The 13,872-nt window shown below is 30.7% G+C and overlaps 1 protein-coding gene across 2 annotated transcripts in view; it reads left to right on the plus strand.

The window, feature by feature from the left end:
- Nucleotides 1–1,754: 1,754 nt before the first annotated feature.
- LOC123292062 (protein yippee-like 1) overlaps nt 1,755–13,872 on the plus strand; it is an 81,646-nt gene continuing 69,528 nt past the window's right edge. For both annotated transcript variants that reach the window (XM_044872573.1, XM_044872572.1), the window contains exon 1: nt 1,755–1,947. The gene's annotated coding sequence lies outside the window, so the exon portion shown is untranslated. The remainder of the gene's footprint in view (nt 1,948–13,872) is intronic.

Here is a 13,872-nt window from a genome sequence, read left to right on the forward strand (position 1 = left end):
GGTGTTTGTTTTACAGTTCTCCGATGAGTTGATTCTTTACTGTATATTGTAAGTTTATATTTTATTCGTATAAAAATACTTTCAACCTGTGAAAACAGTCCAAAAATCTCGTTGGTTAAGACCTGACCGTTTCATAATATTTCTGTTTTGTAGCTCCTAAACGAATGAACCGATTTTGATTTTTTTTTTGTTTGGTAGATAATTTAATGTATAAAAATATGAGTGTTCTTAGCTATGATTCAAAGAAAACGGTTCATTTTAGAAAGAACTACAAGCAAAAAACCGCGTATGTCGGGGGCTTTTTAATTTAGTAAATTTCACTCGTTTATAGTTTTTACGCGTTTAACTCCAGTATATATATATATATTTTTGAAATAAGCAATATTCTAATTTTATATACCTACACCAAAATTCATAATAACTAAAATCAACAGATTTCAAGTTATACAGAGTGATTCCTAATTCGATGTCATGTAAATTGTGATTTGCTTAAAATTTCCGAAACAATTAATTTTGATAGTTCTTGATAAGCAGTGAAAAGTCGCCGGTTGTCCTAAAAACATGGTTTTTAAAATATAGGTCAAAGTATACACGTAGGCAATGATGTAGGTACGCTTTCAGAAGCGTATGCCTGGCGTAATATTTTTCTGAGATGTTAATGGGCAATTGTTTTCAGTTTTGAAAATTATTACAAAATACCACACACTAGAGGAAGCTAATGAAAAAAGATTTCATTTCGCAAGAAGTTTATATCCACAAAATTTGTATATTAACTTTTTGCTTTCCTGTAATCTTTCGTTTGGGATCTCATTGAATAAATCTTTCTAGACAGGCAGGTTTCTTACAGTGATACTTCTTAAGTTATAGAACGCCATATCTATATTCTTTTGCATTCAAACTGATCATTTTTCGTTGAAGTAAACGATTACTCACCTTATGCCAGCGTTCACTTAAAGATATACTGATCTTATTGGCTGCAGGAGAAAATGACGTACATAATATCGCTGTAGTAATTCAGCTCACCAAGATGCGTCAAAATTTTCGATTCTGAAATAGTTCCGGTAAATCAGTTTATAAGGTCAAATGTCTTCGTTCCTAAAGCGAATCTGGAAAGGAAACCAAGCCAGAGCGCGGCTAAATGTTAGCTTACTATCCTAGTTGAAAAAACTGGACACCTGTAGAAAGTTCCAAACTCTAGTTAAATTTCTTATATACATTTGAATTGTTTCCCCGTTTACTCGCTGACTCGCAGACTCTGAAGTTCGGAGCCGAGGTAAATCACTATCTATCGGCTACCTTTCGCCTTCCTACAGCAGGTCTATAAAGGGTTGCTATAAATAAATAGGTAGGTATAAACAAGTTATTTTGACAGTCAAAATTTTTATTGCAATATTTTTATAATTTTGGGCAGAAAGAAATAATTAGGAATAGGAGCCAGGAAGTTAGTTTGACTTGAGGTTTAAGCTTAGAAAAAAAAGATTTTTAACAGTTGTAGTAATCTATATGCGGAATCCTTAAAAATTACAGCTTTGGTAAAAATTATAAGACGGCGACAAAAAAATTCCAATAAATTTTTCGTATTAAACGATTTTTATACTACTGTGGTTATTGCACTTTTTGAAAAAAAATTCTACAAAACGTACGTGATCTGTTGCAGTTCTTGTAGCAAGCAAAGAGAGTGGATCGCGCATGCGTTCAGTTTAATAAAACCAGCACACAGTTGCAGGATCCACACAACACAGAATATACACAAACAAAAGTAATATTTTACTGTTTGCTTGTTGTGTCAAAGGTAGACGGTGGAGTTCGGAATAGAGCGAATAAAATTGTAATTGTTGTTTATCAATAGTAATTTTTTGTGTTTTTTAATAAATAACAAGTGTTTTCGCAATTTCGTAGCCACCAGACGTGAAATTATAACTATTTTCAATTCGAATGTATTTTAAGGTAAGTGTTGACATTTTACAATAACAAATACAACATAGACTTGATTTTTTCCGCTACCATTCTTTGTTCATTTTATAATATGTTTTCTAATTGTTTTATTTAATTGGATTTCATTTTTTCTAAGTAAATAAAAATACTTTTTATTAGAATTTAATTAAATTAATAAACATAGCAAATCAATACACAATTATACGTATTATTGTGCTGTTACTTCCGTGTTGCAAAATGCAAAAAAAAAACAAATATCTTTTGTTGACATTCTTCGAATGATTTATATAATCGCATAAAATTTCTCGTAGAAATAATCATAGATAAATAGTTAGAATGAAAATACTTAAATGTAAACATAAATGAAATATTTTTGTTTTTGTTTAAAGTTTTCATTTTGATTTGCTGTGTTATCTTTTGTTATGGTCGTCAGCTGTTAATTCTCAGTACAATGTTGTTAGTGTAGACATACGGCGCCTATATAACTGCGCGTTGCGTTAGAATGAAATATCTATTTTAATAATACTTTGTTTATTTATATGAGAAAGATATAAAATATTGAATATTATTTTGTTAAAATGAAAAATAAAATAGGCCTACAGAGTTCATGTGTACTTAATTTTATTTATTTTTTTGTAAAAAAGTATTAGTTTTGTGTATGTTTTATTACTTTTTTAGGTAATATTCTGTTTTTTTTTTCGTATGTTGACCTCTTTTATACTAATCGTCCAGAAAGATTTACTTTTTGGAATCTGGGTCATACATGTATAGAGCCAATTAATGTTTATAAAATATTCAGACTTTGCAAAAATTTTATAGTTGGACATCTTTCAAGTTACCGTAAATATATTTTGAAAATCAACATATATAGAAAACCAGGAAACAGTTAAGTACAACAATAGGGGACAAAAGGTCACTGTTATAAAACTTAGTAATATGTATCTAGTAACTCTCAAAAGAAAGCATACTCACATCCTAATTCATGTGAAAGTTTGATTGTGATTGTTTGATAAGAAATATTGACCCTGGACTTATAAAGATCGATTCACATTATACTTTCCGTTTTCATTCTATTTCGTTTCCGTTAAAAATATTATTGGATAGATAGTATGTTCTGTCTTTCCGTTTTACTCACATCAATTTTTCATGCAAAGTATGGAATATAATCTGAACTGAATACATAAATGAGAACCAACCTTAATCTACTATTTTTAGAACAGTGGTTTATATTGTTAATTGAAACCAGTGTGTTTCAAGATATATAACAACATAATTAATCGTTCAAATATTCTGTATATATTAAATCCAATAAGTATCCGAATTGTTTAAAAATTCGGGTACTTATTGGATAAGTGTCGGAAAATCTGCAAATAAAAACTTCATTCTTACTAAATTTTCTTCCCTTCAAAGAAATCAAACATGTTTCTAACTGTGATCTTTTTTTGCGTTTTGATATTAGCACGGAGGGAATGCTCTTCACGAAACGTGACCACAGTCCAATGCATAGGTTGCTGATGTATGATTATGTCAACGAAAATAATTTCATAATTGTCCATAACAAGGTAGTTGCGACTGACTTTTAAAATTCGTTGAATAATTTGGTAGAGTTGGGTTTCGACATTCAACTGCATTCATAATGACATCTATGTGGGTTAAAAGATTATAACATAATTCCATATGGCTTTTCGACTAGGCTTGAGAATACATACCTTATTAAATGAATAGTCGTTAACCGTCTGCTTCGCCGTACAGCTACAATTAAAAAAAAATCATCATAATGTCAAGAATAAACATAAATAAATGCACAAACTATACAGTGATACAGTTGCTATACAGTTTTGGCCTTTGTCCTCGGACCTCTGACCCTAAAGTATATACAACACAAATAAAATACGCTTTGCGTCCGATAACCTACCTCTTCGAGTCTGCGATATTCATTCTTGACTTCCAAAGAGGTCTTCTGCTTCTGAACTTGCTTCATACATAATGTGAAATATATCAAATGTCATAAATATCAAAATTATGAGTCTTCCCGTAAAAATGTCATCGGACCAGCCGTTGTCCATTCTCCTGTTTATAATTTATAATACTTGTTTAATACCAATTTTTTCACCTAAGAAATAAAGGTTTGATTTAAAAAAAAAATAATTTCATCAAAGTCATTTTAGTCGCAAGCAGACAGAGTTTCTTTCGTATTTATTATAATATTAGTAAGGAAGGATAATAAATATTTACTTGTTGAAATAACTTTTTCATTTTAGTTGAGGTTTAATTCAATTTTCCCTTGAACTACGTAGTTTTCTAAACAATTTAATATTATTTATTTAAATTGCATATTTAATTACTTTACTCATCTGTAAAAATAACTTTTTGTAATGGAAAAGTTTGTATAGGTTATGAAAATTGCTATATTATATTTTTCATTCCTTATAGTTAGTTTTTCCATATTGGTTTCATCTAAGATTTAATTAATGTTTATTTTAGAATTTTTTTTTATAATGAGATTCATGAAACGCTTCTCATCATTTGCATTTCTCTTATTTGATCGTAGAATGGTGATAGATTAGGGTCTCGTTTTTTTCCTTCTGCCTCTAGTAAGATGAAAAGACACATCAAAATTGATCAAAGAAAAATCATGGAAATAGTAAGAAGTAAAAAATAGCCCGCAAAAAATGGTAAGAGCAAAAGGTTGAAGTCAAATTAAGGGCATTTATTCTTACAATGTCTTAGATCTCAAGAATACGTCTGCAAATTTCAGGGGCTATTGTCAAGTTCGTGGCATAAAAGGATTTTCTTTTTGTGATTATTATTCGCTTAGGACAATATTCAAAAAGCGCATTTGAAAATATTTCAGGCTCCCTGAAAGTGAAACTACTAGCAATGCAAAGGACCCCGCAATATAAGGCTTTCTGTGAAACTTATTCTCATTCACCCTAAAATGTTCTTTAAATCATTCTGATCAAAAGCTCTCGCGGCCACAAAAATTTTTAACGAGTAGTTTTCGAGCTACGGGTGATTAAAGCTATGAATATATTATGGTTTTAGTACATGACTAGGAAAATGGATTTCTGTGAAACGTTTTTAAACCGCCCCCAAAATGTTCTTCGGATCATTCTGATCAAATGGCCAAAAAAATTTTTAATGGGTAGTTTTCGAACTACTGGCTATATAAGTATAATGTATGTGTAACTTTGACCACCCTTTGGCTACCCGTTAAAAAAATTTTGTGGCCGTGAGAATTTTTATCAGAATGATCCGAAGAACATTTTAGGGGCGGTTTGAAAAAGATTCACCTATATGACCATTTCCCTGGTCATATAGGTACTGTAAATAAAATATATATGTAGCTTTAATCGCCTAGAGTTTGAAATTTACCGTTAAAATTTTTTGTGGCAATGAGAGTTTTTGAGCATGACGATCTGAAGAACATTTTAGGTTGGATTAGAAAAAGTTTCACAAAAAGCCATTTTTCTATCTAATATTTCGGGTTCCATTCCATAGAAAGAGTATTTTTACTCGCAGCCTAGACAGAAGTCTCCCATATTTCCCATCCTTTTGAAAACCACTGTCAAATACTATGTCTGGCCCCAGAGCTAGAATGAACATTCCATAATCCAATAGCAGTTAATAATACATAGAATTCTTTAAACCAAGGGAAAAACATTTATCCAAAGTATAAAACAATTTTAAAGCTTTCGAGGAATTTAATATTAATAATTTTTGTAGAACAACATGAAGTAGACTAAAACCAAAAATATTTGTGGAATGAACAAACACGTACCTATTCTATGATGCTCCAAGAGAAGTTATTAAATTCCTAGAACTAGGAAAACACTTTTATAGTAAATTAATGTAATGGTATCTTTTTTTCATTAACACATATAAAATTTTTTTATCTTTGTTATTGTTTACATACATAACCAAAATAAAAATATATTATGTATTATTATTATGTACAATTTATCTTTGTAGTATAAAAGTGTGATAAAACGAACATGTTTATCAACAGGTTTTTTAGATAATATTTATAATTTTATTATTATTATGTAATTTTAAATGTAATAAATGTTATGTATTTTATTTAGTGTGTTGATATGCTGCGCCAGCATATTACCAGTGGCTCACAAACTTTTTTGTCTCGTTGATCACTTATCAATTTTTACAGTTTTAAGTGGACCCCTGTGTTGTCAAACACAAAGCTGGAGTTGCCACAAAGAAATCTTATTTTTCTTCACACAGCTTTTGTTTCACGGCTACCCGTTTTTTCTTCCGTCACCATTCATAATTTGACAATCTTGGTATATCCATCTTTTACCTTTTTTTTTGTACATCCAATTCATAATCCGTGCTTCCAATCATATGGCCTAATTTAGTCTTTAAATCCTACGGCCTAATTTAGGATCGCCAGTTACTTTTCATGAATCCTTTATTTTATTTCTGTTGACCAAAAGTTACTTCTCATGGGCCCTATATTTTATTTTCAATGCCCCCTCCTTCCTCCGCGGCTATTGGCGATTAATCCGTTACGCCTATTGGCACTCTATTGGCGTAGATCCGTTGCGCCTCAGAATCAACTTCCTAGAGATCAATGTAAACCAATTTGTGAATCATTGTCGTAGACCTTTTAGTAATGGCATATCGTTAATCTTCTTAAATTTCTTACCTCTATAAGTGGAATATTTCAAGAGAAAAGCTTCGAATGCGGTTTTCATTATTTTGAAATGCCGTAGAGAAAGCCTGTATTCTTTATGTGATACTGAAGTTTCGTTTTCAGTACGTTAAGAATTTATAGTTTTGTCTACGTGACTAGAAATTCGTGAACAATTTTCTTCCTTCTAAGTATTGGTTAAAATTTTACATTCCTCAATTTTATGGATAAAAAGCCTAGAGTTACTTACCTCTATAAGTGGAATATTTCAAAATAAAAATTTCGATGGCGGTTTTCTTTATTTTAAAATGTGGTAGAGAAAACCTGTATTCTGTATGTTATACTAAAGTTTTTTTTTTCAATACCTTTAGAAAGTTGTTTTGTCTACGTGACTAAAACTTCCTGAAAAATTTTCTGCCTTTAGAGTATTGGTTAAAATTTTACATTATTCAAATTTATGGATAAAAAACCTAAAGTTTCTTATCTCTACAAGTGGAATATTTCCAAAAAAAAAGCTTCGATGGCGGTTTTCTTATTTTACAAATGCTGTAGAGAAAACATGTATTCTGAAATTTCGTTTTCTTTCTTTGAAAGTATCTTTAGAATTTATAGTTTTGTCTGCGTGACTAGAACTTCCTGAAAAATTTTCTTCCTTGTGAGTATTGGTTACAATTTCACATTCCTCAATTTTATGGATAAAAAGCCCAATCCCTTAATTCTGTCCAGGTCTAATATAATACTATCTTGGTTAATATTGACGAAAGAAAATTACTGATACCTAGTTACTACATACCACGGAATCCTGAATTTATGCGTGAGGTGAAACTCAGCAGATAATTTTTTTCGAAAATATTACATGATATTAAATTTTTGCTTTTCAATCACTTTATCAGGCACAAATAACCTTATAATGCCTTTCGCCTTGTCTTCGAAGTACGTCTTTTAACAATAATAGTAGTTTTTATTTTAAAGATACAAAAATCGCACTAGTATAAATTGCACTTTCATAGTTAGCATTCCGTAGCGCTACTAACGCTATGGAATGTAAGTTAATATATAAATAAAACTGATCTCAACGGACACAATCTGTGCAGTTTTTTTGACCTCAAGAGAAGCAGAAAATTTAATTTATAATTAACAAATCTCCAGTCAAATAAAATCTATTCGCCAGAACATTGTTAAAGACTATTGAATTCCTGGCGCGTCGGTGCAATGGAGCAATTTGGACGTTATACAAAAGCACTCCAAAGACGGAATGATCTAATTTTATCTGATCTATGTGGCTGCTCTTATATAGCAGCGATGCACTGTATAAGTTATACTTTGCGCTTTGAAACTTTGATTTCTGGATACTTATACTAACTGTTCACTAATGCCGCTGTCACAGTTAGTATGTTTAGCTCGAGATAGTTCTAAGTATTGCGCTTGAAAATTGTACAGTGAAACCTCGAACCGCAAGGGAAATGCAAAAAATTTCGAGATAATGAGTTTTCGACTTAACAAGTAATTCGAGATACAGAAGATTTAATTGCTGAAATTTCGACTAAGGAGGGCGTGATAATATTTGACTAACTGCGACGTCATTATATTTTACTAACTGCGACTCACGGTAGTCTGAAATTCGAGTTACAGAGTATATATGTACTCTCAATACGTTGGAGGGAAATCATATTTTGTCCGATTTACAAAGTCTAATTAATTCGAGATATCACGTATTTAGGAGTTAAGCGGAAGGGAATGGCATATCTTCTCGACTTTCTGAGGAGTACGACTTAACTAGGTTCGAGTTATCGAAGTTTCACTGTATTATGGTTGATTACTTTGGATAGATTGCAATTCGTAGATTTTCCTTGCTAGGTAGTAGATTTGTAAAGATAATCAAAGTTGGTAGATCTACCTAAAAGTTGGTAGAGTTGGCAATGTTGCTACGGAACGATAAAAGCGATCTTCTTAGCAGAGAGATGGAGTGCAGTTATTTAAAATATTGATATTATTAGCCAATTGAAATGAATGGATATATTATTGTCAGTTGGTAATGATATTTTTAAATTGTATATTTGTTTGTGTATTGACGTCATTCCGACCGAACTCGTACTACATACATAACATTCTCTCTTGATAGTGAGTTTGTTTTGTTGTTGTTGTTGTTATTCTCGTATTTTTCATTAGAAAACAAGATAGGATATTTATTATGGTGTTGTGAAAATATATAGCACACATACTTTTTCTCGAATGTATTGCGTTTTTAAAGAGCTTTTTCTCAGTATTTATTACGTGAACATTTATTGTACGAAAAATGTAGAAATAATTTTTGTTTGGGTGCTTGGAGAGATATTTAACTGTATTCGAAGAAATTTCACTGATATAATAGGTGTAAAATGGTAAAAATATAGACAAACAATAATGTTTTCGCCTTCAAATGTTTGTCATGGTCGTCATTAAATCATTTTGCCTGGACTATGTTTAGGCGACTAATATTTGTTTGCTTAAAAAATGGCGTAGTTATCATGAAAGGTCTCATCTGTTACCCATACTCTGATTTTATTGCTCTCGATAGGTGATCAGAGCTGCCAGTAAAGCCACTTCAAAACTATAAAAGATAGGCAGTTGAAAATTTACAGCTTCTTCAACTTGTTGTCTTTTTCTCAAAAAAACATTCTCAAAAAACGCAAAAAAACGTTTAGAAAATACTTTCGAAAATTTTCGAAAACCAAATAAATGTCCATAAATGTGTTTTTTTTTTTTTTTAAATATTCTATTTTACAAAAAATAGTGCAAACACTGGCATTCAACACTTTCTATACAGGGTACTTCAACAATTAACTCAGTCAATTGCTGTTTTTGCTTTTTTAACACAAATAAAAGTTTACATGATATTTGAATTTTTATTTTTGTATCCAATTATATGAGGCAATCTAATGTACGAGCTGGATGCAGGAGGTAACGAATATTTTGGTTTTTTAACCAATTATTCCATCTGGCAGCCCTGCTGGTGGACCATCTACTCTTAATTGATTAGCCAGCTAGTCTAGCCTGTCTTTAATTGATGAGCCATCAGCTCTACCTTTAATTTAACCTTTTAAGCCTGTGTTTAGAAAACTCTCTGTCTTAACATTTTCAACAATTAGCCGCGAAAAAATTTCCACGACTGGTTTTCAATGGAATTTGTGGTAAAAACGTGTTATAAAAACAGAAACATGTGGTTTATATCAATAAAAAATTTGACTGCGAATAAAGTACAAAAAAAAACTTTAAGGCTAAAAAAATTATTTTGACCCAATCGAATTTTATTCATTTAAATAAAACACAAAGAGATATTTCGACTATTCTTAAATTCAAAGAAAATGTGTATTGTCTACATTTGCTGAAATTATATGAATTTTTCATGGTTTAAAACGTGAACTTAATTAAAAATTTTTTTTGTTCATTTGTATTTTCTTGGAATTAACTACTTGATTGAATGAATAGATTAGGAGGAGGACCTACCGTGCTGCCAACTCTTTTTTTTTGTTGTTAAATTCAAGGTTGCTTTTTTATGATTTATAGGATTGTAATTGTCTGGCGCGAAATTATATGGCGCGAATGTGTTGTTTATTAACAAGTGAATAAAATCTTTATTACTCAAATAATTTATAAAAATATGATTATTACACTTTTTTTTATTGAGCTACTGTAATTTTCGATTTTATATAATAAAAATTTAATAGACTCAATGCACATTATGCTGCAAAAATGTGGCAGTGCCTAAATTAAAGTTACTTAACTGAGGGTTAGGTGAGCATCGAATAAAATCGCGGCTCAAAGATTTTGTTCGGGCCTTGTGGTTCGAGTCAAATTATATTCACTGAAGGGCATCCTTAAGTTTTTCGTGCAATATTTCAAAAGAGGCAATGAACATTCGAAAATAATTGAAAAAATTATTTTCATCTTTCTGTAGATCCTAAAATCCCCATATATTATAAATGTGAAGGTAAGGATGTTCGTTTGTTTGTTACTTTGTGTGTTTGTTACGCATTCATGCAAAAACTACTGAATGAGCTATATATTTAAAAAAAATAATAATAATAAATTAAATTTAGTCAGTTAAATGATATTTCACTACCTATGAATATTATTTTGAACCATAAATTTTACTGCAGAAATCTAAAATTTATGGTTCAAAATAATACCTTACCTTTTAAAAAGGCATGGGCAAACGTGACTTAGAGAAGTCCCCCAGACTTCTGTATCTAAAATACGATTAAGACAGAGAGACAACATTTTTTTTCTACCTATCTCATTACTAGAGCAACTGAGATAGGTAAAAGAGTCGTATAGCCGTCTCGCTTCCTCCTCTATGAGCAATGCGGATTTGGATAAAGAGACACAATAAATTTTATGGCACACAATAAAGTTATAACAATGGTGACTTTGGCTTAAAATAACTCGCCCATGCCTGCTATATAACATTACATATATTTTGTAAAGCAATCCCTACCCCTGTTTCGAGTGATAGCGATGAGGGATAAGTGAGAAAAGAGAGGTGGCGGCTATAACGCGATTGTCTTAACTTTTAACGGGCGGATTTCAAGCTAATAATTTATAAAATGCACCCAAACATGACGTTTTTTTTGTCGTATCTTTCTTTGACGATTATATAACCGTAAGGCAATAATTTGTTTACGATTCATTATAACCAAACAGCACACCACTCAACTATTCTGATTTTCTCCATTTTTTTTTTCGGTGCACCACATACACAATCAAGTATGAAAAAAGCCTTTCAGTTGAACTCCCAATGAAATCGAGATCAGCAATGTTTCCAATTGAATAACAAGGAAAATTATTAAATTGATTGAATTTTTCGAAAAGATAGGCATTACTGTTAATTATCGATATAAAATGCAACATTCATAAAATTCATTTCATGTTATTTGATTTAGGATATTTATTTTTAGTGTAGTTTTCTATTACAACACTCAAATATTTTATTAGATGTAAAGAAAAGATATTTTGTGTACTCGAAGATCGAGGCGAGAGAATCCAACAACTGGCTACGAAATAAAATGCATCTATGCATATGATAACTTTATATACGCTGTGTGTGGTGTGCCTATATTTACCAGAATATGGTGTCATCTCAATGTCACTTCTGCAGTTTTATTTTTAGCCATTAAATATTTGTTTTAATTCGTTTGAAGGTACCGTACACATGCCCGGTATTCTTTTGTGAATGAATCATAAAGTGAATCACATTTTGATTTTAACACTATTCGTTTATGTTTTATAACATTTTTTGTAACTTTTTTTAAAGGTATATTGAGGGAGCATTAACACGCTTTTATTAGAGAAGACAAAGAAAAAATGTAATTAACTTGAACGATTGACTTGAAAATTTGCAATCGTATCAAAGACCGATGACAGTACCATAAATTAATAATTGTATCCTAGTATCCTGACCAGGATCACCAGGATAAACGATTGATAATATTATCTTTATTACATTACTTTAATTGAAGTGATAATCTTATCTTTATTACATTTCCTTAATTGAAATATTATTAGTCTTCTCTACGGTCAGATGGCGTAGTCGCGATGGTGCCCGCTTTTCGTGCGTGAAAGGTCGTTAGGTCGAAACTCATTAAAGTAAATTTTTTTTCTCTACTTTGTTACCCAAAAAATATACAATCTTTAATTAAGCGAGACAAAAAAATAAATATTATAGTTTAAAAAATTTAAAAATCACGCTTGATTGTACCTATTAAAAAGTAGATATAGTCGCAGAGACGAAACACTAAAAACAAAGAAAAATTTGAACAGTAAGACGGATTTGAATGCGGTTTTCTGCATTCAACTCGTTAGAGCGTCAGAGAATTTTGTCACCTAAATTGATTTATAAGAAATTAAAAATATACAATTTGCATAAATAATATGCATTTTATAATTTCATTTTAAATTAATGGTAAATATACTAAATTCACAATTCGGTTAATATTGATGAAAAAAATTTCAAACTTATTACTCGGGAGTTTTTGGGGTTGCTGAACACGAATATCACGTCAGAATTGATCTCCGAACTATTTATCGTCCAGGGTAAACGGTTCAACCGTAGTGCCCTGAATTGCAGAGACACCAAAAACTCCCCCGAGTAAAACAAGTTTGGAATCATTTTCATCGCTATTAACCGAATTGAGAATTTTTTTAATACAACACTGATGCATAAAACAAGAACTGTCAAATATCAATTCAGCAATCTTTGTTAATGATGTTCTTTTTAATTACACACTCTGTATCTAATACAATTCTTCCCAGAACAAAATAATAGGTGGAAAAAGATTGTTACCCTTAGATAGAATCTATACCGGTTGTGTGTGGTATACCTTACTTGTGTTTTTGTAGACACATCACTTCTTTTATATAATAATAAAGTAGAAACAGGGCCCCCAGGTCATTGTACATTGAGTTCAACTACATCTACAAATCGACCACGTGCCTCACAGTCATTACTTATTATATTCACAAAGCTGATTTAGATGATATTTGTTTTTATTATTTTTTTTTTTTCTATTTTGCATATAAAATTATTTTAATATTCATGAAACACTTGAGTTTTTATTTAAACCATATCTTATGCTGGTTGATATTATTTTATGAACGAAATCAAATTTTGTATAATGACTGTGTTCGCTTCTTTTGCGCGCTTGTATATAACGGGAAATTTTGCTAGAAATAGATAGCATATGTAGGATATAAAAACAAACAGTACCTTGTTGTGAAAACACAACTGTGTTATTGTACTAGCCAGCATGTAAGTGGTTGAAGAACAAGCGTGTATTTTATTTTTGCTTACTAAATCACAATTCTGATTTTGTTCATTTTGACATAATATTATTTGAAGTTCATATTAATTTATTCTTAGTAAATAAACAAAAATATATTAATTGATGTTACACAATTTGATTTGAACAATCGCGGCTTGAGTGGGGTGTACTTAGGAAAATGCCCTCCTTCCAAAGTAGAAGTACTTAAACTGTTTTTATTAATAAACAAATAACTTTCAGCTAAATAAATTTTATATTCGGATAGTTCGTAGCTAAAATGGATTATCTTTTATCTCTTTATCTCGATATTTTAATAGCCATCTTGTAACACAAGTGAAATTTACAAAATTTTAAAAAGCTCCTAATTTTTCGGGTCGGAACCCTAAACTCGCATTTGAAACATATTTTAGAACACTCCATTAACTTGCTTTTTTTCCTTAAAGCCTTCAAAATGACTCGATTTGGAAAAACATCGCCAATTTTTAGTTT

The sequence above is a fragment of the Chrysoperla carnea genome, chromosome 2, assembly GCF_905475395.1.
Source record: "Chrysoperla carnea chromosome 2, inChrCarn1.1, whole genome shotgun sequence".
Taxonomy (NCBI): Eukaryota; Metazoa; Arthropoda; class Insecta; order Neuroptera; family Chrysopidae; genus Chrysoperla; species Chrysoperla carnea.